General features: G+C 33.7%; 2 protein-coding genes across 4 annotated transcripts in view; both read right to left on the bottom strand.

Annotated features, from left to right (window-relative positions):
• Positions 1–25,576, bottom strand: part of LOC141525696 (uncharacterized) — a 131,600-nt gene that overhangs the window by 34,076 nt on the left and 71,948 nt on the right. The window lies entirely within an intron of this gene.
• Positions 1–25,576, bottom strand: part of Sli (slit guidance ligand) — a 303,228-nt gene that overhangs the window by 275,096 nt on the left and 2,556 nt on the right. The window contains exon 2 of one of the 3 annotated variants that reach the window (XM_074240537.1): positions 8,212–8,260. The exons of the other annotated variants lie outside the window; for them this stretch is intronic. The gene's annotated coding sequence lies outside the window, so the exon portion shown is untranslated. The remainder of the gene's footprint in view (positions 1–8,211; positions 8,261–25,576) is intronic. 3 annotated transcript variants of the gene reach the window in all.

Genomic DNA, 25,576 nt, shown 5'->3' with positions numbered 1-25,576 from the left:
AAATCCTGAAACTCGATAGTTAATAATGAATTTTCCACAAAATTTTGTTTACATGATACATTCAAATAATTCTTATTTATCCTATGAATTTCAAAAAAGTGTTCAAAAAAAATTATTCAATTTGTCATTTTTAGTGATAAGAATCTGATCTACCACAGTAAAATGTAAAAATAATATAATTGAAATAGTCTGATGATAATAATTTTGAATATTTTACTTGAAATAGTACATTTTGTTATACTCGCTCCAAAAGTTCAACTTTTGAGCGCTAGATGGCGTCTTATCGCTCAAAAGTTAAACTCATGAAGCGATAATAACAAAAAATATTGTATGTCATTCGGCCGTTTAGTGGCGATTTTGACAACGACTTTTTTTCGATATTCGCTTTAATGTTTGTGACTCGAATGTTCGAAAACAAGCGTAAATTTCCGTCCTCGGCTACGCCTCGGACGTTAAAACTGCGTTCGTTTTGAACCTTCCAGCCGCAAAACTTAAGCTCACATCGAAATATCGTCGTCGTCAGAAAACCGCAACTTCACGGCCTTATGACATAAATATCTATTTTATTATTGATCTATTTCAGCATATGTGAAAAATCATTATTTTGTTATAACAATTTAAAAATTTAATAAAATTAAAGTCGTACATGATAAATCAAAAAAGTAATATTGTGCTAGTGATAAATGAATCTAGTTTTTAACTTTACAATTTTTAATAAACTTTCAGCTGTTTTTCGGCTCTGTGCTGCCAAGTCTTTTAACGTGTTGGTTATGGATGATTCTAAAAGAATTTTCCACTGAAAGTGATACTGCAGTAGATTAAGACGAGAAAGGCGAGAGTAAAATTTACAGAGTGAAGGTGCAAAGACTTTATTTCGAGATAAGAAAAGTTCGCAGCTCGTAAGTAGTGACTGTCCTATCCCACATCCTCATCCGTAGCCACAGTGTTATGTGCTTTATGTTATATAAATACATAAGATACTCAAGAAACGAAAAAGAATTCAACGTAAAAAGGAATATTATGGCTCAGTTGTGTGTGAGCTGATGGGATGTAGGCGGCTGCTCGTATCTGTATACACTTTGCTACTATCTGTGAGGGAGCACGTGTGGAATGCGCGACCTAAACTGAAAGTTGGTACGCATTATCCTTACATTACGAGCTATTTATTCGATCAGCTACACGAAGGGTACAGTATATACCTTCTGTATGAACGATCGTAAAGAAGAGTTTTTGTTTTCGTGCAAAAAGAAAGGGAAAATATTGTGGGCGAGGCAAAATAGCTCCAGACATCTGAATATATTGGTGTACATACACACGTATGCATGACTATACAAGCGTACGAAAAGTGATGGTGATAGAATCTATATTTTTGCCGTTTTATTTAATTTTTTTATCGGTTTTCATTTTTTTTTCCATTCCTACGCAAGAGCGCATGTATCCTCCCGAGCGCACTTCCTCTGGCAAAACTTCATAAAAACCCCTCACTACCTTCCAGATCGACGAGACTGGAATTTTTATCGGGGTACATAAATTTTCGGTAGCATCCTGGGTGGAGCAACGTCGCCAATATCGACGTGACGCTCCTGCTAAAAAATATTTACCAAAATGGTATCCAAGTGAAAATTATTGGGTATTACTTAATATTTAAGCTGACACTGGTATTTTCTCTATTCCTGCTAGTCTCTTTAAATTTGTTTAACAGGTAGTACATTAAATTATTTTTAGTCTTTGGAGTTTATTAAGTTTTATGACATGCGTAAATTATTTCTAGGTTTTTTCTTAAAACATTTGGTCTCAATTAAGAAATCTATTAAAAGTTATGTTACGATAATGGAAGCTTATTATGTATATTTCCATTCAGTATATGAAGAAATGTAAGGAGCTTAAAAATAGGACGGAAATTTAATTATAGTCTGAGTTGTGTTGAGAACAGAATTAACTGGAATTTTTTCTTATTTCCGTATTCTCGGAGGAAAAAAGTTAACAATGTAAAAATACATGCTCATGTATAAAAATATCAAATCTTTTGATTAATTTTTTAATTAAAATAACAAAAGTTTTGAGCTCAAGAATTCAATTTTATGCTCGATACTCTAGCGGTTGTTGTGAGAATACTTTTCTGAAAATTTTGAATTGCATCTATTTTTGTGAAAATTACGACATTCAACAAAATTTTATAAATACATGAAGATTATATCTCATAAGGTACCGGCGGGTAATAAGGCCTAGCTAAGGGAGATTTTGAAAAAAATCGAAAATATTGCTTTTAATTATTGCAATGTATCATTAATTTTTAAATTAATACATTAGCCATAAAATATAATGGAGTAATGGTAATTTTCACCGTAAACAAACACAAAATTAAATTTTTTCAAAAACCTTGTGAATAGACCTTATTTTATTACGGTAGGGTAATGAGGCCTGCGGGTTATACATACTGGAAATAGTTATACTATACTTGATAAAATTGGTATTAGAGATCAGTCATCACTTAAATTGAGCAACAATACTTTTTAAGATGTTGATAAAAATTAGAATAATGATTTTAAATTATTGAATATAAAATTATAAAAAATGTTTACCATTTACTCAAATTGTTTTTTAGGAATTCTTCTGCGCTACTTTAGCATATGACGAATGATGAAATGTAGAACACAAGGAACGTTGTATCGGGACTCTATAAACTTGTAGCGACATTTCAATGCTAGACGCTTCTACTAGAGAAATCTTTAGTGGAAGCAGTTATTTTAAATAGCATTTCTATCACTTAGGCCTTGTTAACCGCGGGTACTTTACTTGAAAAATGATTCGATAAAGAATAGTTGTGTAGATCTACATTGATCGATGCTTCTTTATTTCTAATAATTAACTTACGATTATCATTAATGAGTGGAATAGAAAATATTAAATTAACAATAAAAAAAGAAATTATAATAATTGAATTTAAAAGATGAAGTGAATAAAAAGAAATGAAATTTAATTTGGCTCTTTTCACACGAGTGTACTTTGAGTGTTGTGATCGTGATATTCGGTAGTTATTTATTTCCATTGATTTGAGAGAGAAATGAGTATGACAAATGCTTACAGTATAAACAAAGACATCAACCACTATTATTATATATTTATGTTATTTAGACGGAAATGTCGATTTTATGATATATTTATTTCAGTAAAAGCGGAGGATTATAATAGCTATTTGTAATTTAGCTCTTTTTCAATTAATTATAAACCTATTAAAAAGAAAGTGGGGCTGATTTATGATGTTTGTTGATTGGTATCGTCTCACTTGCAAAGTGAATTATTCATTTTCAGCTCTGGCTTTTTGGGATAAAAATTTGTTTATTCAATTGTTTTATCAATGAATCTTTCATTAATAAATGCAATTTATGTTAGGAATAATGACAGATAAATTGTTTACATGTTTACAAAATCGTTAGTGTATTTTTGTGAACTGAAACAGCAATGATGAATTTTTTTTGGAAAAATTTTACGTAAAATTACAAGTCGACAGTGAAATATACCAATATCGATCACGTTAACGGTGATAAATTTATTACAAAATTAAAAGATTTATTTTTGATACCTTAATTTCAGAACATTCTAAATTTATTAATAAGAAGGTCGAATTATTATAGAATAACACAGCAACTGGCTTTATAATCACTATTCATAGTGAATGATACAAAATGAAGACATTTTTTGAATTTAGTTAAGCCAATGATTCTTTTGTCTCGTGTCACGATGATATAATACAATTGGCACGCATTAAGATGATTTTAAACTCATGTAGGAGGGTGCGGAAAGCGCGTGATCGTCTCTTGTACAGTCTAAATTGATAAGTACTAAATAAAACAGGAGCATATGGGTGTAATTGTCACTGTGATAGTTTTATCTTCGTGTATCTGTTGTTACGTACAAACACCATAAAACGATCCACAAACGAGAGATTTGATGTCACTGAAAGATGCCAAGGGATTCCAGGTCGTTGATTGCGCACACCCACGTCACCAAACAAATACTGTACTTCATTACAGGTAGACTCTAGATTATCAGCTTGAAGAACATAAAAAATTAAGAATACCCAACAAAGGGAATGAATTATTTTCTATAAAAATTACACAATTAGTCACTAATCACTGACATACATCCCAGACTTTGTAGGTCTAAATAATCAATGGAAGATATTGTGATGATTGGGATAATTGATTAACTGACCTGTGGTTGCGACCTTTTAAACAGCCTGAGAATTAATTTAAAAGTGAGTTAGCATAAATTTGAATGCACCTTTATTGGAGATTTAATAGTACTTTAATGTGTATATCGGAATGTATGATGTAGATGTACAGTAGCAACCGGATACACGATTGTGTTTTCGTTATACCTAGGTGAGCGCTGTTGCATCGTTTTTCGTATTACGCCGCGGAACCTCTGATTAATGAAATACCGACAACATAGGCGAAACTTATTCAATATTCAATTACTTGATCAAGCTAGTTTTCTTTTCACATCATTAGAATGTTGGATAAAACTGCTAGTCTGCTGAAATAAAATAATTTTGAATTTTCGAAAAAAAACTATTAAATTTGCAAGAATTTTAAGTACTCAAAAATTTTTTTCATTGATTAAATAGAAAATATTGTTTATAAAAAACAGAAGGAGATTGGACTTCTATGAATAAAAAACTATGAATAAAAAAATATTTGTTCATTTTTCCCAATAAAATAATTTTATTCGTAAATTAGTGAAATAATGATAGATATTCAAGAAGTATTGAGCAAATAAAAAGCAAAAAGAACTTTAGAATTAAATTTAACAGGGAAAAAAATGACACAAAAAATAGCAGAAAAGTTTGGGAAATCTTTAAGTGCACGCCTCATACCGTTCAATTGATATTTGAGAAAGATTAAGTTGAATTACTGACTTTTGAAGTGAAACTGTTTGTATTGAGTGTTTTCTTCAAATGAAAATTAAAAAAATGGTGTATTTACATCAACTCGTTTCACACAAGCAGCATGCAATTTTATTCTAATGAAAATCGTCTAGTGCGAAAAAATCCTTGCTTACTTGGACTTTTTTACGGGAGCAAAAAATCTTGTTTAAATTGAATAGTCGATAAAATTTATTGAATTGAATGGATTCTGAAGAAATCTGTGCTGGATGTGACTTCAACATTTTGTTGTTTGACGAATTGTATTGAGTATAGACTGTAGACTCAAAGCACGTTCGTATGAATAAACTAAATAAAGTTTTATACAATTCGCATACATTTTTTATCCATCTAGTCATTCGGGAATTATTATATTCTGTTTACAAACACGTGTGATGGCGCGTGCTTTGCTTGTATAGAATATCATTTTGGAATATTGTGCATGGGTTGTAGTACAGTCAACCTACAGAGAAAGAGAGAAAGCAAAAGTTAGTGAGTCGTAGATGTCCAACATATCGTCCATCCGAGATTTTTATGTGCGTCAAAGCGTCATCCTAACCGACGAGAGTTATTGTTGGAGTGTGTATGACTCCACAAGTGGAGTGTGCATGACCACATGTGAGCACAATTGGCCAAAGCTTCCTTTAATTCCGAGACCGCCGTGTTATTAAATTCACACTGACAGAATACTGGTAATTCAATATTTTACATTAAAGTAGACGTGTCCTCGACATAATATACAAGGTTTAAAGAAAACAAAACATCACATTTTATGCTTTTAGTGATTAACTGTAAATAATACATTATCCTGGTTAAATTAATGACAATCAATATTTAGAAAACTAAATATCAAATAAATTTTTCCAAAAATCAATTACTGGGGTAATGCAGCGACGATATTTCGATATGAGCTTAAGGTTTGTGGCGGGAAAATTCGAAATGGGCGTAATTTTAACTTCCAAGGCGTAGCCGAGGACGGAAATTTACGCTCGTTTTTTAATATTCGCGTCACAAACATTAAAGCGAATATCAAAAAAAAGTCGTTGTCAAAATCGCCACTAAACGGCCGAATGACATACAATATTTTTTGTTATTATCGCTCCATAAGTTTAACTATTGAGGAATAGGAGGTAAACAATGACATATTTAAATTTCATAAAGTTTCACAAGGGCAACGAAACTTAATTTTATATTAATTATTATTTTATTAATATTTATTTATGCCGTGGTTGTTCTTTTATTAACATTAAGTCCGCTTCATAATAAACTGCCAGCAGAGAAATACTTAGCGCCACTCAATAGTAACTTTTTAAAATTTACTCAAAATTATTGATCGGTACACTAGAATGTGACTTTTTTTTTACAATCTCTCTCAATTTCGTCTAGGTGTACTCGAAAAGTTCGTAAAAAAAAGGAGGGGGTAAAACTTCACGACCTAGGCCGTGAAAAAAAGACGGTATGGTAGAGTCTCTAGAAAAGAGTCCCTTTACGGATGCCATCCAGCGCTCAAAAGTTGAACTTTTGGAGCGAGTATAACAAAAGTGACTATTTTTTCTCACTTCTACTATAAAAATATGTTCAAACATTTCTGAGCGACCTCTGGAATATATATTATTGAACTGATTTTTGAATAGGGCTTTTAGAGCACGATGGAATGACATACATTCACCGGAAACTTGAAAAAAAAAAAAAAAAAATTATCGGTTTTTCGCGGCACTCTAATAGTTACATCTATAATTAAACGGTGTATTCTATTTTAGTACACGTATTTATTAAAATTCTTGTTTAAAAAAAATAGACGAAAGTAAAAAATGCATCCAACTGTGAAATATTACGGAGAAGAGTAAAAAAAGAAGTGGACGCATGCAGAAAAGCGTGAATAAATTGTTGCGTTTTTCGCACGCTTTCGCGGTATAGTGGTGATTTTGGGCAAACGGGGTGTTACACGTCGATTGACGATGGCACACTAATAACAGGCTCGCGAGTAAACATGCCAAAGCGACACGGAGTCTCTACTCGCGTGGAAATAAACGGCTGCATTTTTTTGAATCTGCCAAGCATCCGAAGTAAAATTCAACATTTATATTCCAATTCTATACACACTACCACATTCATACACACGACAATTATTCATTTCGTTTCAAATTAAAATTTCATTCGTATGAAATGCTTCTGTTTTCCTATATTTTATTAACAATTCAACTATTAAAAAAGATGGATATTCTGATTGTGATTTTACCAGCAGTTTAACATGCAAGACTACTCTGCTGTCATTTGACTGCACAAGTTTAATTTGTGGCACTCGTACATTTTATTTCAAGACAAAAAGAAAAGGTTGGTAAATCCATGAGCTTATGCCTCATAGCTCCTTCAATTGGTTGAACTTTGCAAGTTGAGAATACTACTTCGCGTTTTGAGATGTGCAATGTAAATAAATTATACGCAAGATATCTATCAAAGATCGGATAGCCAAGATTGACTGGAACATGCATTGAATATGGTATACTTTGTGCATAGAGCCTAGGGTACGAAATAGATCAGGGGACATGATTCCAAGTGCACTTTTGTAGGTTGGTTACAAGAGACTTAGCTATACCCAGGTATAGAACGGTTTCATACAAATTGCGGATCTTGAATTAGTGAGATAAGGGGATAAAAATTCAAGAGAACCAAATCCTCGACAGTTATAATTCGCAAAAATCAACCATCAATCTTGATAAGCGATGGATCCAATGTTTGCTAATTAGCGAGCAGAGCCCTGCATTTACGTTGCACGATGACTGTCGATTCATAGTAAAGCGACTTCGACTAGACACGACTTGTGCATATATGTAGTTTTATTGTTACAGAATCAAGTATCTGAAGTATCTAAAGACTCCACCCAATTGGTGCATCTTCGTCCAAAATTTTAACCCTTTAATGTTCGGTCTTGAATTTTCCCACTCTTAGTTTAAGTCATATGTCTTTTCCTTTAAGTGAGAGATCTATAGTCTTTTTCCTAGAGAGGGGGCTCGAAAATTAGTAGAAAGGGACGCATGGACACACTACTGCAACTAAACCGTCTCTTACACAACCGCATAACGGACTATGTTTGGCTCCCTGCCCTAACAGCTCACACCGATACTCATTGCAACTCCAAAACATTAAACGGTTATCGGATAATGTTTGTAAGTTATTTGAACAATATCGAAATTTTGACTGGATTAAAAAATTATCATTCACTGTATTACCTAATTTGTAAAGAAATTTCTCGCTTACTATTTTTTAATAATAATTTTTCTTACTGTACTTCTAGAAATTTCTGCATTACATCGGAGATGAATTGGTACTCACCTGAAACAAAAAAAGAAAAATGTAATTTAATGACAAGTCTTGCAAATATAAATAAGAAGCTAATGAAAATTAAAGTTTTACGGGCAATCTAAATAACAAGTATTGCCAAAGGGTAAGGGAATGTTTCGAAACAAGTTGAAAGGATAGTAAATGTGATGGATCATGAACATCACACACACCTAACTGTCATATATACTACGTAAAACCCACACAGTGTATGTTTTTTGACACATAAAAAGGGAAGGTTTAATAAAAATCGCATTACACGCGTCACATGATATTTCGTCGTGTTTCGGTTCTCCTGTCAACGTAAACCGCGCAGAAGTAATCGCGCGAGACGAAGGGTAGATGTTTCTCTGTACAACATATTTTGCCGACATATAGCTACTTTACACATTTATTTGGCATAACTTTGCGCAGTTGGTTCAACGACTTTGATCATAATTTTTGGCGTGTAAAAATCTAAGTAAATATCGTTCAAATTTGAAGTCCAAGATTTTTTTAAAGTGAAACTTCTTTGGCGACGAATGGGAGAAATCTTATAGCAATATTAAAAAAATTAGAAAAATGGTTGACCCCAAAAGCTATCCCTGCAAATTCCCGCTAATTCCATACTTACACGCTCAAAAATATAATTTACTTATCATTTTGAGCTCTCTCAACGTAAAGTCTGATAGAAATTTAATAAAATACTATTTTTTGAATTTTCAAACCGCAATAACTTTTAAATGAAAGAATCGATTTTCACGAAGTTGATCAGTAAAGCCTTTTAAAAATGTTTCCAAAAAAAAAACATTTAAAAAATTTTTTTTTCGTAGTTTTTGTTAGATTACTCAAAATACTGATCCAAATCGACCCGAATTGTATTGAAGTTCTAAGTTTGGTTAAACTCTTTCGAATGGCGTTAACCACGACGAAATCGATCAAGCCGTTTTAAAGTTATAAGAGGTTTACATACATACATAAATACATACATGCATGCATGCATACATGCATACATACATACATACGGACACCGCCACGGAAATAGTCATGGAAGCTTCCTAGCACCTCAAAACGTCGAGATCTGATATAAACTCGATTTTTGAAAAACGGGATAAAAACAATAACTTCCCGATTTTTGACAATCTTCGATTAGCGGGAATTTAAAAAAATCCTCACATTTTCTGTCACTTCGGACCGTCACGGTGCCATGTGGGCTCACTTAAATGGAGGAGTGACTTTCAAAGAAATATTACAATGTTTAATGATAACACGTGATATAATAAATAGACTTATTGCTATTCATTTAAATAAGTAGTGAAATTGGAAGATGATTTTTTTATTGTTTTGAAAAATCATTACGTGATTGTGATTTTTGTATTATTTTCATATTAACCTCACTTTTGATTGTAAGTATTAGTAAATGTATACTAATTTATTGAAATTAACCAATATTTAATAATATGACTGTCAATTTATCAGACATTAATTAATTTTTAAGATAATGAAAAAAAAATAATTAAAATTTGGAAAGGAAACAAATTTAAGAAATTGAAAAAAATTTGTTCGTGTTTTTTGTTTACATTATTAATTTTTAATTATTTATTCATTCATTTATAATTCTGAAAAGAAATGATGTGTGTTGTATAGATTAGCAGTCATTTAATAATTGTACTACCTTATATAGATAATTTTAATTGTTGGTTCAAAACTTGTTCTGTTGAACAGAATGGATTACTCTAATTAACTTGTAAAGATAAAAAAAATTATTATTACTCGAATACGGGCTTTGAATTCAAAATTGATAAAACTGATTTTTAGACTCAATGGATTCTACTGATAAAATAGCTGGTGTAGTTGATGCCCATCATCCTCATTGTCATGGTAACAATAATATTTAAATAAATAAATAATAATAATAATAATAATAATAATAATAATAATAATAATATAAATTGCGGGCTCTAGTGGCTGCTAAAAAGTCATTAGAGAAAAGGCTGAAGCGGTTGGTCGACAACTCGTTGTTTCGATCCAGCCCTTCACGGTTTCTGACACCAAAGACCGATGTTACCGGGAATTATCCAACACCTGAGCGGGTGGAAGCTTTTTGGACTGAGTTGTATGGAGATCAACCAAACGTGAACGCCAACACTCCAGCTCTGCACGACTTCAAAGTATTCTGTCGGGAACACCGTCGACAGAATGCTGATGAAGAGAGCCCTGCAGTCAGTGTGGATGAAGTTCGTTCAGCTCTAAATGGCAGCAAAAATTGGGCTACCCCGGGACCAGACGGCATTAATGTCTTTTGGTGGAAGAAGTTTACTTCTACCCACCTCCATCTGGCCCGCATATTTACATCATACATTAGAGCTGACGATCCGATTCCGGACTGGCTTGTAGAAGGGCGAACCGTACTGATACCTAAAAAAGGTGACTTGTCTGACCCTAAGAATTTCAGGCCTATCACCTGCTTGAATGCGGTTTATAAAATTTTTACAAAAATTTTAAATAACCGTATCTTGCAGCAGATAGAGCCTGTATGGCAACAGATATATGAACAACGTGGCAGTAAAGAGGCCTGTCAGGTTGCAAGGAGAACCTGATAGTGGATCGATGCGTCTTACAAGATGCGATCTACTATCAACGCAACCTGTCAATGGCTTGGATTGACTATCGCAAGGCATTTGACTCAACTCCACATGAGTTGATTTTATATCTACTCAAATGCCTGGGAGTCAATCCCGAAATAGTGGAATGTATTCGGCGTACAATGCAGCTCTGGCGAACGCGATTTCACATTGGAAGTGGAAACGCATTGCACGTAACCGGAGTTGTAGAGTACAAACGAGGGGTCTTCCAAGGCGATTCCTTGAGCCCTCTGCTGTTTTGCATTTCACTGCTGCCTATATCTGTTGTTCTCCGTAAAACTCATGGGTACTCTGTGGGGCCTCCGGGTGATCGAAACTATTCGATTACCCATCTGCTTTACATGGATGATCTGAAGTTGTATAGCGCTGATAAAGATCATCTACAAGCGGCCCTCAACATCGTAGCAGAGTACACACGAGATGTCGGAATGTCTTTTGGGTTGGACAAGTGTGCGGTCGTACATCTGGCGAGGGGTAAGTGCTCTGATACTGGTGATGATGTCGAATTAGTGGATGGGAGCGTCTTAAGCCAATTAGACGCCGGGGAGTTGTATAGATATCTAGGAATGGAAGAGCACCGCATGCATGCGGTCTCTGAAGTCCGAACAACTCTCCAGAGCGAGTATGTTAGGAGACTCCGGAAAATTTGGTCCTCCGAACTTTCCGGCAAAAACAAAGTCTCAGCTACTAACATGCTCGCTGTCCCAGTCTTACTATACTCTTTCGGTGTCCTGAAATGGACCCGAAAGGATTTACGAGATCTCGACATCAAAACCCGTAAGATCATTAATATGAATCGGAGCATGCACCCCAATTCATCAGTCGCCAGATTATACCTCTCCCGGTCCATCGGTGGGAGAGGTTTGCAGAGTTTGGAGCGGCTTCACGACCGTTTGGTCCTGGGTTTAACTCACGAAGTTGTCAATTTCACTGCAGACGAGGATGACTTTCTTATGCAAATTGTACATAAACATGAAAATGCGCATAAGGGGTCATTCTTGTATAAGGCAGCAATATATGCGGCAAGAACCCTTGGTCTTGGAGAAATAAACGCTCTTATGGAACTCCGAAAGGAGGAATTTAAGAGCGTCATCAGGAACGCCGAGGAAAAACTACTCCTTGGCGAACTGATGGACAAGTCCATGCACAGCGTGTTCTTTAAACACGTGCGTGATCATGGCTTGTCCATCCAGCTGACGTTTTCCTTCTTAAAGTCAGCGGGCCTGATGTCCGAGACTGAAGGGTTCATATTTGCCTGCCAAGATGGTGTCATTAACACTCTTGAGTACCGTAGCAAGGTGCTCCAGGTGCAGCTTCCGGACACGTCCTGTAGGAGGTGTAGACAACATCCGGAGACGCTTATGCACCTTTTGTCGGCATGTCCAGTGCTGGCGAGAGGTGCATATATCCAGCGTCACAATGCTGCCCTGAGAGTACTGTACTACTATCTTCGTCATTGCTACGGTATTGACGTGACACCAGTGCTGCCTTATTTGCCAGGAGATATTCCCCAGGTTGTTGAGAATGACAGTTGCAAAATTTATTGGAACATGCCATTTGCAACAACCCGGCGGATAGATCACAACAAACCTGATATTGTGCTCTTCGACAAGGCCACTCGTGACATTTATGTCATTGAGTTCTCGGCCCCGGCTGAATACAACATCTCAGCCAAAGAAGAGCACAAAAGACAAATATATCAGGATCTCCTGTTTGAAATTGGCAAACTTTACCCAGGTTATCGTGTCAAGCTTGTCGTCCTGATTGTTGGCGTCCTAGGAGGGATGAAACAGTCTTTTGTATCCTCACTTGTCAAAGTTCCAGCTTGCTCATCAAAAGCTGAGTTCTTGGCAGTTAGGATGCAGAAGGCTGTTTTACTTGGTTCTCTCCGTCTCTTAAGGGAAATGACTTTGGCCTGCTGTGATCACTAACCGCCTTGTTGTGCAGAGTGGTCCAGCAGTAACGGATGGAGCTCAGGCTGGGCCCTCGGAGAATCGGACTCCGGGGATAACCCCCCTGAGCATTTAATAGCAAAATAATAATAATAATAATAAATAATAATTATTATTATTTGACGGTATTAATGGAATATAATAATTATTAAGAGAATAAGCAAAATTTTGTGGCCAGTGTATTTATATGATAAAATGGGATTATATGATCAAATTTGGTATCGTTGGAAAGGTCTTGACCTGAAGTTGTGCCTTTTCAATGTTTCATATGCATTTCTAAAATGGTTTATTTATTATGACAAGTTTTCAAAGTAGTTATAAACAGATTCAAATTCAGCGATAAACAAAGTTCGTCTATTTATTAGGAAACCAAGAAAAATTTAATAGCAGATATATATTCATTGTAAAATTGGTTTTTATATATTATAGCAATAGTTATTTATGATTTAAATAATTGAGAGGAAGGAAAATTTTGTGACGAGCATGTTATTTTTGACGAAATTTTTATGGTTTAATTTGGTATCATCAGAAGGTCGAGACAAAAATTAGTGCATTTTAACGGTTTTGTATATTTTTCATTTATAGTCAATTTTGTATGTTAAATTTTTGCAGGAGTTTACATCATTTTTTTAGTTCTATAAATTTGTTTCGTTACATTCGTCCATTAAATTATTTATAATTGATCCTGTGATAGTACTATTATTTTTTTAATTTATTTAAAAACTCCCCAAACTATTGGTGTGATTATAAATATGAAAAAAATAAATCATTAAGCCAAAGTTTTCTTATTCATAATTCGTAAATCTCGGCAGTCTTATAGTGACTGCAGGTTGCTAGTAATTATTGTAAGAACAGTGTAAAAAAAAACGAATTAATGATACTATTTTAATTCATCTGCATAATAATAAACGGGCTATTATTTTTTTTTCTCTGTATATATTTATCATATTCCAAAAGATTTTTTTTTTAAAAAATACTTTCATAGATGTAATGTTAGTAAGATATACACGCGCGAGTATTTAATGCAATGTTCGCTTAAGCGTCACGTAAATACTATCTCATAAAACTATGAACGTCTCGTTCAATTGCGCGTTGGATGTAAAATTTTGCTCTTATATTGTTGACAATTTATATTTTTTTCGATTAAGTAGACATTTTAATAATAGTGTATTGAAGTCAAGAAAATTATCGTCTTTATAAATTTTCTCGTGTACTCAAAAACATTTATTTTCTTAATGAAAAAGAATTTCATGAATTATTAAAAAAAAAAAATGTATCAATTGAATTGAATGAAATTAACTTTAAAAGTAAGGTGTAAATTTATCCACAGACTCGGTAGAGTCTGACGCCAAGTACCGTTCAAACACCAGCCTACCGAGTACCATACCGTAAGCAGAGCTTAATTATAAGGTTAAAAAATTTTATATACTTATTACATCAATGAATATTAAAAGTCATGTTTTTTTTAATAGACCACATCTTATTAAACTACAATCATTTACTTTTTATAAACTTTTAATGAATTATACTTTTAATTAATAAATTTAAGCAGTACAAATTATAGCAACGTAAATTTTTAGATTTAGAATTTTTTTCGATGCAAAAATCTGACATTCATAGACTATAAAAATGCTTATGTGCAGCAATTTTATCAGTAGATCGGAAACTCCAGTCTAAAATCGAATTTTGACAATTTCTATTTCTACACAGTAGAGTGCGACGCGAGGAATTTTGCATACGCTGTAGAAACTGGATAAGTAAACTTTAGGCGCCGATTTTCAGAATGTCAAGCGTAACGATGTGATTATCTGTTTCGGTCATTAAGGACCAGATTTTTCTATACAAGATTAAAATTATTACATTTCATAAAAAATATGTTTGTAGTAATAATTTAAGGATTTGTCTAAAGGTACAGAAAATGAACAATACTGCTCCTTATGTGTACGGAGCGCCACAAATTCCTGGAAAATTCAAATTTTATTTAAAAAATGTCACATGCACACGGAGCCGTATACATGCGGATCTGTAAATTTACTGCCTTGACTGAAAGTAACAGGAAATTCATATCCCAATAAAAACATTTTCATTGCTTAAACTGCGCCAAGTCCACGTTCATAAGACTCATTTTAATAACATCGGTACTTTACAAAAAAGTTTGAAATCTGAACAAAAACCGTTTCACTGTAAACAACCGCGCCAAGTCCACGTTCATAAGACTTCGAAAAAAAAAATCGTTTTTTACAAAAAAAAAAAAAAAAAATATGAAATCAAAAAAACTTCAAGTACTGTTTTATAACTTTATAAAAAAATTAGTAGCTAGCTTAGAACGTAATGAAGATCTTTTTTAACGCATTTGACGTGCATCATTGAGTACTCCAAATTTTTAGAACTTCAGACATTATAATGTTTTTAATGTGTTTGTACGCATGAAATTAAAAATCGCTCACGAAAAAATCTGGAGTACTCAATGACGCACGCTAAGTGCGTTAAAAAAGATTTTCATTGTTTTATACTTGCTACTAACTTTTTTTTTATATTTTTAACAGCACTTGGAGTTTTTTTGATTTCATATTTTTTTATAAAAAACGATTTTTTTTTCGAAGTCTTATGAACGTGGACTTGGCGCGATTGTTTACAGTGAAACCGGTTTTCTTCGGATTCTAATTATCATCAATAAAATAAATCTATAGCAGAAGTGTTTAGTAAGTAACTCTCTAAAATAGCATAATATTATGACCAAGGAGATTAAGAATGAATTAGTATTCGAAGAATAATATGGACTTTCGGAGCACAAGAAACTGAAGACAAATTCGAGTTTCATTATAACATAAACATAATTATGTTAACACAGTTTCTTGCAAAACGAAAATTCTTACAAGGGTAACGTGCAATCAGTCCCCAAGTCCTTTGGTTGTGCTCTCTCGACGACATTAATTCTCGAGTTTAAAGTGTTTTGGAGTTTCCGGATGTATGGCAACTTCTCAGAGACAAGCAAACAGTTTTCGGGGCTTATTTCTTTGGTACGAAACAAGGTTACGAGATCTAGCAGCATCAGAAAATAACAACAGCAGCGAGCGAGAGTTATAACGACAGAGATGCCTCCTTGTGGTGGTGTCCTCAGTCCACTTAGCGTCTCTCTGACTAAGAGTTTAACACAAGAACGTCATGTCGACGCTTATTAGCATTTTATCCAGTTATCTATACAAGAGTATATCTCTGTGCATATTAACCACCAGCATATATGCATAATAACGCAACCAAGGATCAAGAACTTTCCAAATTCGTCAGTTATGTGCTGAAGAAGAACCTTAAGAAAAGTGTAGAACATATTTTCAAGAGATATAACGACGAGAGTAGTTTGAGAATCATTTATTCTCAAGTTTACAACTAACAAACAGAATCTTTAATTAAATTTGTCCTGTTGTCAAAAAAAGTTTAGTCAATCTAAATGAGCATGCCTTTTCATTCCCAACTTTCTATAAGTTAGATGAGAAGATTAATAAAAAAATTTGGAAAATGCACAACTCATAATATTCATTTAATTATAAAACAACTAGCTGTTGCCCGCCCGCTCCGCTGGGCACTTTATAGAATTGTAGTTTTAGATCTAGACTTAAAATTCAATCGGAATATTATTTTGACTTGCACAGGTTCCACATTCCATCGAATCGGAAGTAGAATTTATTGAAATCCGTATTGAGATGATCTCTACATGACAAATAAAAGATCCTTACCAAATTTGCAGCTTTTTGAAGCTATATTTTAAAAATTAAGATTTTTTATTGTTAACACCCACCCCCGCGATCTTTATTGGAGGTGATTCGGTGTAAAATTCGTTCTTAGATTATTTTTGTATCACATGTAGACAGCTTTTATTAAATTTGGAGTCTATAGGAGCTGTAGCTTCGAAATTCAAAACTTTCATTGTTAATACCTACCCCCGCAACCCTCTGTGGGGTGAGATATCGTCAAATTCATTGATAAATTATTTCTACATCTCTTACAGAAGATTCCTACCAAATTTGAAGTCGATAGGAGCTATAATTTGAAAATGGGAATTTTTCATTGTTAACTCCCCCGCAATCTCCCTTGTGGATGGAATTTCGTAAAATCCGTTCTTAACTAACCTCTACTCGGCTAAAGGAATATTCTTGTCAAATTTCAAGTCTCTAGGTCTTATAGTTCCAGAGATATCATGATGAGTGACTATATGTATAGAAAGTCTCCTATGTATATATAGATAATAAAATAAAGCGAATATGATCTACAATTCTTTCAAAGACTTTTTCAAACAAAAATTTGACTATATCAATGGATTTTTTTCGAAATTAACAGTGTTTTCAGGGTTTGATACATGACGGACAGGAAAATCTGTTAAACTACTGTTTTTTCCGTTTCTATTGGACTTAATAAATTTTTAAAAAGTATCTAATTGATCTCTATTAAATGATCTTCACAATCGTATTCAAAATATCTTGATTTCGTGAACTAAGAAGGGTATAATAATAAAAGTCGTTGCTGAAATGAGGCGAAAAAAAATTTATATTTACATTATGACTGTCAGGTACAATTTAATGTGACAAAAGGTTTGGATTTTAATTTTTTGGCGATAATAGAGCATACTTTGAGGTTCACATTTAAAACATTCAAAATGAATGCCAATTTTCATATCAGCTTATAGCGAGACATATTAAAAGTTCTATACAGTCTCGTAAGGTGCAATCGAAAATTTATCACTCTTACAACTTAATGCTATAATATAAGTCAAATCGTCACCACAATAGATAAATAGGACATAATAATAGCAACCAAAGAGTTTTTTACTTGAAGAAGTGCAGTATCAAATTTATTTCTCAGAATGGAATAAATATAGATATATATTTTCGACACCAGCCTCGGGATATTAAATAAGGACATTTCCTTTTAGGTCTCCCTTTCTCATCGAAATTCCCTTGGGAAACCTTCCGGCTATATTCGTCCCTTTTATCACCGATCTCCTAGGACGGATATACTTGCTAGGAACCTACGGTCTTGTATCCAAGAACTCAGTATTATAGAGCTCTATTCGTGCCAACTTAGCCAATATTTAGTCCTGCATATTACTGCAGAGTTTCTCTCTGTCTTTCTAACAGAAGTTTTTTCTTCAACTTTTTTCCGTCTCTTATTAAGTCAATAAAGCTTTTTTGATCAGAAGTATTGTAACTATAACCATGTTAAAGTTTTTGTCAAGCTAGAAGCATTGGTACTATGAATCAGAAATGATTTAACTTGGAGTGATCAATAACGAAGATACTTAAACTGGCAGAACGTGAATATTTCCTGTTCCAAATCTTTGAATACGAATTTCTCTGGAAAGTTATATGCTCTGTTGGTGGGAAAAGCTCTGGAGTAACTTGTTTGAGGCTTAATCGTGGGCAACTTTGGTAATGGCTGTAGGAAAGTGCTTGAAAATGAGGCTAATGCCTTTCTCTCGAGGCTTTAGCCTCCTTCGCAAAGCATTAAAACTTGGACAAATATTATATAGAAGAGCAGAAAGAGCAGGGTTGGTAGGTAACAGCACCAGTGGCACCAACAAGAAAGGAAAAGTCCCAAGCGCGTTAAATATTACTAACGTTCGTGTTTTGTCGCGAGACACCAGCTGACATGCTTTTTGCCTTTCGTGATACTCAACCTCGTATTATGCACATGTTTTATATAAAGACCTGCTTGAATTTACTCTTGTTTTCTTTTTACCCTTGGAGTTGGAGGTGTACGATGTACTAGCAGAAGTGCCACTGTGCCTCTACCACACGCGTCGAGGACTACCAGCAACCGGTAATTGGTCCGTAGTGCCTTTTACGTAGGCAAATTGTATTAATAAATCCTGAAGCCATAGCATGTGCCCGTAATTTACAACGGAGACGCGGGGGGTGCGATAATTAATTTATATTCGGCTTTTTACCTCATGTACATCTCGCCTCCTTGTGAGCATCAACTTTTATATCTTTTTTAATTCTCTTTACCTCTATTCACTATGCCAATTATTGTTCCAAGCCTAAAAAATTATTGATTACCAGCAGGTGCGCCTTATCCTGCTACTGATATTTATGCTGTTATGCAACAAAGATTATAAAAAGCGTAACTGATTATTAATGAACTGAGGTATACGCAACTTAAATACCTAATTTCTGAATTTCTTTTTTTGACGATCTACGGCATTCAGAAAAATATTTATTGTAGCATTGTATGGATAGATTTTTTCCAATTTCGAATAAGGTACCCGCGGGTAATAAGGCCTAAGTGATAGAAATGCTATTTAAAATAACCGCTTCCGCTAAAGACTTCTCTAGTAGAAGCATCTAGCATTGAAATATCGCTACAAGTTTATAGAGTCCCGATAAAACGTTCCTTGTCTTCTATATTTCATCATCCTTCATATGCTAGAGTAACGCAGAAAAATTCCTAAAAAATGATTTGAGTAAATGGTAAACATTTTTTATAATTTTATATTTAATAATTTAAAATCATTGTTCTAATTTTTATAAACATCTTAAAAAGTATTGTTGCTCAATTTAAGTGATGATTGATCTCTAATACCAATTTGATCAAGTATAGTATAACTATTTCCAGTATGTATCACCCGCAGGCCTTATTACCCGCCGGTACCTTAATTCACATTTTTAAAAGCTAGCCTAAATTGAGAGTATTTTCTGCAAATTAAGAGAAATTTCATTTCAATTTTGGAAGTAAATAATTAATTTGAACATAACAAATATAAAAAAAACTCTACAGATTTATATATTGTATACATTTTATCAGCCAATTTATATATTGTTACACAAGCCGAGAAATAATTTTATAAGAGAAATGTTTTACTGGCATGTCGTTGTTAGATTTATTTATTGTTAAAAAAAGAGAACTATCTGTATAGAACATGGTACAGGAGATGATTCATGATCACGAGGAGAATTCACTTTATGGATAAATCAACAGCGTAAAATCACAAAGGTCCATTCCAACTGGATACCATTGTATCGGACGTTAAACCTAATAAATTTTGACTTATATTTTTTATTAATTTATTTCCGTATTTTCAAGACTTTCTCTCAGTTAATATAATCTAAGTTTCTGAGAAATTTTCCAGGGTCAGGAGAATGATTTGAGGACTTCTAAGTATTGAATTTCTTAGCTCTCTACCCTCGCAGTTTCTCCCCCTCAAGGATATAAAAGCTCAACTGAAAAATGTAACTCACGATTGAACTGTTGTGCTGTAGACAAAAAGGCATTAGTTCTCTTGATGATGCACCACCTATCGAATTTCAAGGGTTTACAATACAAAAAAGAAAAAAGTTTTAAGAAAATAATTTTAAGCTACCCTCAAGCGTATTACGATTGAATCCACATGGATCGTGACTTTTTATCTTTCTTCTCCTCCACCCAATTCTGCTTTCATCTGTACTTTAGGTTCACTGGACTACTCAACCGTCTATAAGAGTGTGTATTTATTTACGTCTGCGTATGTGTATGTAAGCGTATACGCCATGCGTAATTAATGTTTATACGAAAAGTAAAAAGGGGTTGTACAGCTAAATAGGTACCAGTGATTTGTGGGTTAAATTTAAGTAACGAGACACACGTGGCTGTTAATCTACTGGAAGTTGGTTACTTTAAATATTGAAATGTCTTATTAAAATTTTCCTACCTCTCATTTCAAAAGTTTAATGTTTACTCAATATTTATGTCGTTGTAGAGTAACAGAATTAATCGCGTGAGTAAGAATTATCAATAAAAGTTGACCGGTGTGAAAATTTTTTGATATTGTCTAATAAGTCCATATTTAATTCTTACCATATTGGAATGTAGCCAAGTATAAAAATTGGCTAGATCAAGACAAATATGAGCTTGATATGCCTTAACCCGAACTGATCAGAGTTGATATGCTAGTTGATATTTTTATTCAAAAATAGTTATCAAACAATTTGACCTCTAGATTTTTATCATGAGGTACATGATATTTTTATGATTCCATTTAAGAAAAAAAGCGTTAAGTATTGTGAGTCACTAAATCTTAGAACCCAATTAGATTAACCCAATTCAAAAATTTTTATACCAGGGGTCATGTGACTTATGATTATGACGTAGCCTGAACTAGATCGACTGTTAGGCGTGGATAGCCATTTGTCAGTGCAAAAAAGTACAATGTTAACGGTAGGTTCTAACAGGGTATTTTATTTTATTTTCCGTTTCTTGTACTTTTCTAAATGTTAAAGATAATGCCCTTTAGTTTATAGCAGGAGGAAACGATGGAGAAGATAGCGCACAGGGAGATGAGAGTCGAGTAGTTGGTAGTGTGGTTTCGCGTTAAACCGTAAGCAATGGGCTTCTGCTATGGTCCCGTTGTGCTGGAGTTAATAAAGAAATATACAAGGTGACCAGCTACGGCATTTAATATCAATTTGCTTCGCACACCCTCATTTCAACTGCGCCAAGGGCGTCTCGCAATAACTGGGGTTGCTGTTAGCCGAGGGAAAAAAGCGAAATCTTATTCTTTCTCGTTTTCATTCTTATTTTCTCTAGTCTCCAACGTTACCACCAAGAAAAAAAGACACAAATATAGCTGTAATAGCATTGAGAAAAAAGTTGAAGACGAGATAGCGAAATGCGGGGACAGACGACTCCCGACAGGAAAATAAAGGAAAATAAAGTGAGCTGGTGAGCGAACAGAGTGGGCTGTATTAGAGGGTAGTTTTAGCCACCAAAGAATACTGAGGTAGATTCTTTTCAAGATAGCTCTGGAAAAAAAAAGACCCAAGAATGTATTTTCTTGCCTCCATTCTACTTTGCTAAGGGTTCGGCTCTTTTTGTTTCCAAAGTGCCAAACAGTCAACTAACCACTGGAATATTACTTACCAAGCTAAGGTACTTACTTATGGGAATTGTGGAGCTTTATAGTCATTTTTACGCGGAATTATTTATAGCTCAAACATTTCTAAAAGGCACTAACCAGTTGTCAAAGGTTTATAATGAAGTAGTAATAAATTTAATGTTATAATGGAAGAAAACTTCCAAGACTATTATTTGTTTCGAGATTGTGCGTGCCATACAGTACTACAGCCAGTTGCAGAATCGAATAACTTACATTCTTGAGAAGAAAATTAGACATAAAGGAAGTTGAGTAGAGGGAAGCAATGCCAAAAGAGAAATAGAGAATTAAGATATCTCCTTCAAAGAGAGAAATTGGAGTCCAATATCTACAGGTATGTGTTTGCGAATTGCCAAATACACGCCTGACAGGCTACGAAATTTCACCTCGATGCCTTTGTCCCATGGCATGTGCCTGCAGACAACACAGTCAGATGTTATTAGACGAATCACGATGTTTCAAACAGCCTATACCAAGATGACTGGTACTTCATCAACGATGACGTTTCTCCTCTTCGTTTTGAAGATGTAACATAAAGGTTCTCTATCAACTGGAACCAGAACTAAATTCCATCTGTTTCATAAAGCTGCAGTTGTCTTTGCATCGTCCTTATTTAGTCGTCGCACCTCCCCCATACTATGTTATACTATTCTCTGTTTGAAGCTCCACGTGTATTACTGTGGTAACCATCAAGTCGCAACCAACTGACGCGAAGCTATGAATCACGCGTCGCTGAATTAGTTGAGAGTGTTCTCCCATAATTCCTCTCTTGTCTGTTACGCTTCAAGTGTCAGAAATGCAATTATATGTGATCTCAAATAAATGTCGCAGTGAGTTAATTTATTTGAAATAGGTAATTCATTGGATATTCAAAAGAAAGATATTAAAAATGATTACAACTATTTTTTCTCACTTTGGCATCGATTCATACACAATATGTGAATATTGTGTATGTATGAAATGATGTCACATGTGAGCAACTTAGTTTTATTAGTTAGATACTGCTATTTCCGTGGCGAAACAAAAATGTATTTTAACCCATGCGCGCAATGATATGACTGATAGTTTTTTTTTTCTTCATTCATTTTTCCCAGGACGCGTTTATAACAATATAAGAACTGTTGGGCAACCTTGTTGCATGCAAGTGATGCTTTACGTTATTTTCATTGGTTCATGCTCGTATAGCGTTAGACAAAAACATACACGGAAAAAAAATTATATGCAAAATTACAATAGTAATATCGTAATCCAGGACTATACTTTTAGTATCTTGATTTTTACGATGCTGCCGTATACAGAATACAATTTGAATTATTGAAAATTACGATGTTATTTAGTAAATTTTTTTTCTGTAAGAGCAAGTGAATAAGGACGCATACTATATGTTTTAATAAAAGAAAGACAGAGTCCAGTAGTTTGCGGCGCCACCACCAAAAGATGACCAATTACTGTATGGAGGGTCTTATTATGTAACTGAACATAAAACTTAGATATGTCTCTGATAGTGTGAGGGGATAAACCTTGGACTTGTGGCGGAGAGGTCTCCGGGTTCGATTCCTCGCTGATGCAGAATTATTTTTTTCGGTAGCCTAAGCTTCTTTTTAATTTAAGTGATAGAAATTTACGATACTGCATCGTAAAAATTACGATGTTTGAGTTTAGGTCCGGCATTACAATATTCTATACTAAAATTTACGATGTTTTTACCGTAGTTTTTCATACAGTTTTCTTTCCGTGTAACAATATTAAAGAATGGAACTTCAAGAATTGGTGGATCGTATGCTTTTGTGCTATATCGTCGAATTAAATTTGTCACTATATAAACTTTCAATGGAAAAGCTTCAAGTATGAAATGGATGCTTAAGACATACTCGATATATACATAGTTCAAATCTTAAAGCTTTTTTCAAGCAGATCAATGTCTGTCTCTTTTAAATGAGATTTAGCTAAAGCTCAAAGAAAATGTAATCTCATGATTAGAATAAAGATCTTTCATTAGAAAATATCAAAGGATGCCATAGTTAAAGTCGATGTGAATCAACAACTTTGATGTGAGCTGGTTCTGACGATGACTTAGCTCTTTTATTCATTTTTTTTCTTTTATTCATAAATAACTGAAGGTATCTGGATAAGATTGATAAATAATTAATTGTAATAATATTACACTAATAAAATTCAAAGTGATGAAATAGCCAGGCAACGATAGAATTTGTTTAGTAATCATCGCTTAATTGTCGAATTAAAAACAAAAAATCTCATTCTAGTAGTCGTAATAAACCATAGCTAAAGCGGTATGATTGTGGGTATTGATTCAACTTGTGAACTTTTTTATTGCCGTTTTTCATTGAAGCAATATTTAATTTCAGAATTCACAGAACGAGAAAGAATAGAGAATATGAAAGAAAATAAAAATACTCCGACTGGATTGAAAAGAATATTGAAACTGACTGGTTAGAGGCTGACAATGAACAGTTTGAACAAGATAAAAAAAGTGAAACAGAAGGCATAAATTTCTTGAAGCAGCTCCAGGGTATCATCGAGCTAATTAGTCTATTTTGCATGCCGAATTAGACCTTTTTTTTTTTTTCAGTGATCATGATCATTGTTATCAATGTCCGGAAATGAAGAGAGCTCAAGACTCAAGGATATTTTCCTTAAGCCTCCAAGTTCCAGTTATGTATGTTCATGATATTGCTTTGTTAACCGAAGATTGCAGAGATCCCTGAAGTGAAGCTACTCCTGTGTCTCTTCATTCAGCTGATAGGATCTTGCTTCTCACTTCCTCACTCAATTCACCGTTGCTGCTGGTATTGTTCATCTACTCATCTCATTACTGTAGAATAGGTTGCATTTGCAAACAATTAGGACCGTCTCCGACGACAAATGTAATTGGTTCTTCTACGATTGCTATAAACAAAGTATATGAAATTTTATTTTTAATCCGATGACAGTAAATTTACAGCAAAAAATCAGGAAACAGTATTCGAAGCCGAGAAATGATCTTATATGAACCCATTTCGCTTACAAAACAATTAATACAAGATCATGTGGAATAACAGACCCTACAGGGGATTTTCTCTTGGGCTTTTTTTTAACCTTGACTATCGTTTGCTATACTATGAAAATCATTTTTCAGGATTTTTTCACCTAATTAAAAAAAGTTAGGAATTTTCGAAAAATATGCTTTTTTTCAACTAGCTGGAACTTTTTTTAAATTTATTTCGTTGGATTGCATTATTTCTGAAATTATTGTTTTCAAATTAGCTGTATTAAATTTCGAAAGCGACAACCGATTGAATTCCTGTAATCAAATCTAAAAGCTCATGAAAGAAGCTTCAATTTTATTTGTCATTTTCTTTTTATAGGTCGAAAATTACCAACACATCTAAGTATTTGATGAAATTTTATTATTGCATTCATTTTTGCAATTCTGAAAATTTTTTTGTAACTTTAAGGAATCAGCTTCCATTTCAGATAATGAACAGCTTTATTACATGGTATCGAGCTCGAATCAAAATATCCGAAAATTACCTTCTTTCAAAATTTTGAAACCCAATTTCTTTTCATCAAATCAACCGATTCTCAAGCAGTTCAATTTATTTAACAGCGATGTCTCTTGATAATAAAATCATTAATTTTCCAATTTTTTTAAAAATCATAAATTTTTAGAAGATGAAAAAACAATATTCCGTTGGTGTCAAGCTATATTTCAAATCTTCTTCAAAAACAATTAATGCAAATGAGCAGTCTTGACATTTTAATCTTTTTCTTAACCGCAAATTACAGCAATAAAATTTCAATGCAATAGTATCAGTATCACTTGACTGTACCG

Source organism: Cotesia typhae, unplaced genomic scaffold (assembly GCF_013202065.1).
Source record: "Cotesia typhae breed Kobodo isofemale line unplaced genomic scaffold, CoteBio_Ctyphae contig_27, whole genome shotgun sequence".
Lineage (NCBI taxonomy): Eukaryota > Metazoa > Arthropoda > Insecta > Hymenoptera > Braconidae > Cotesia > Cotesia typhae.
The sequence above is the reverse complement of the archived record's forward strand: the minus strand, read 5'-3'. Positions and strand labels throughout refer to the sequence as shown.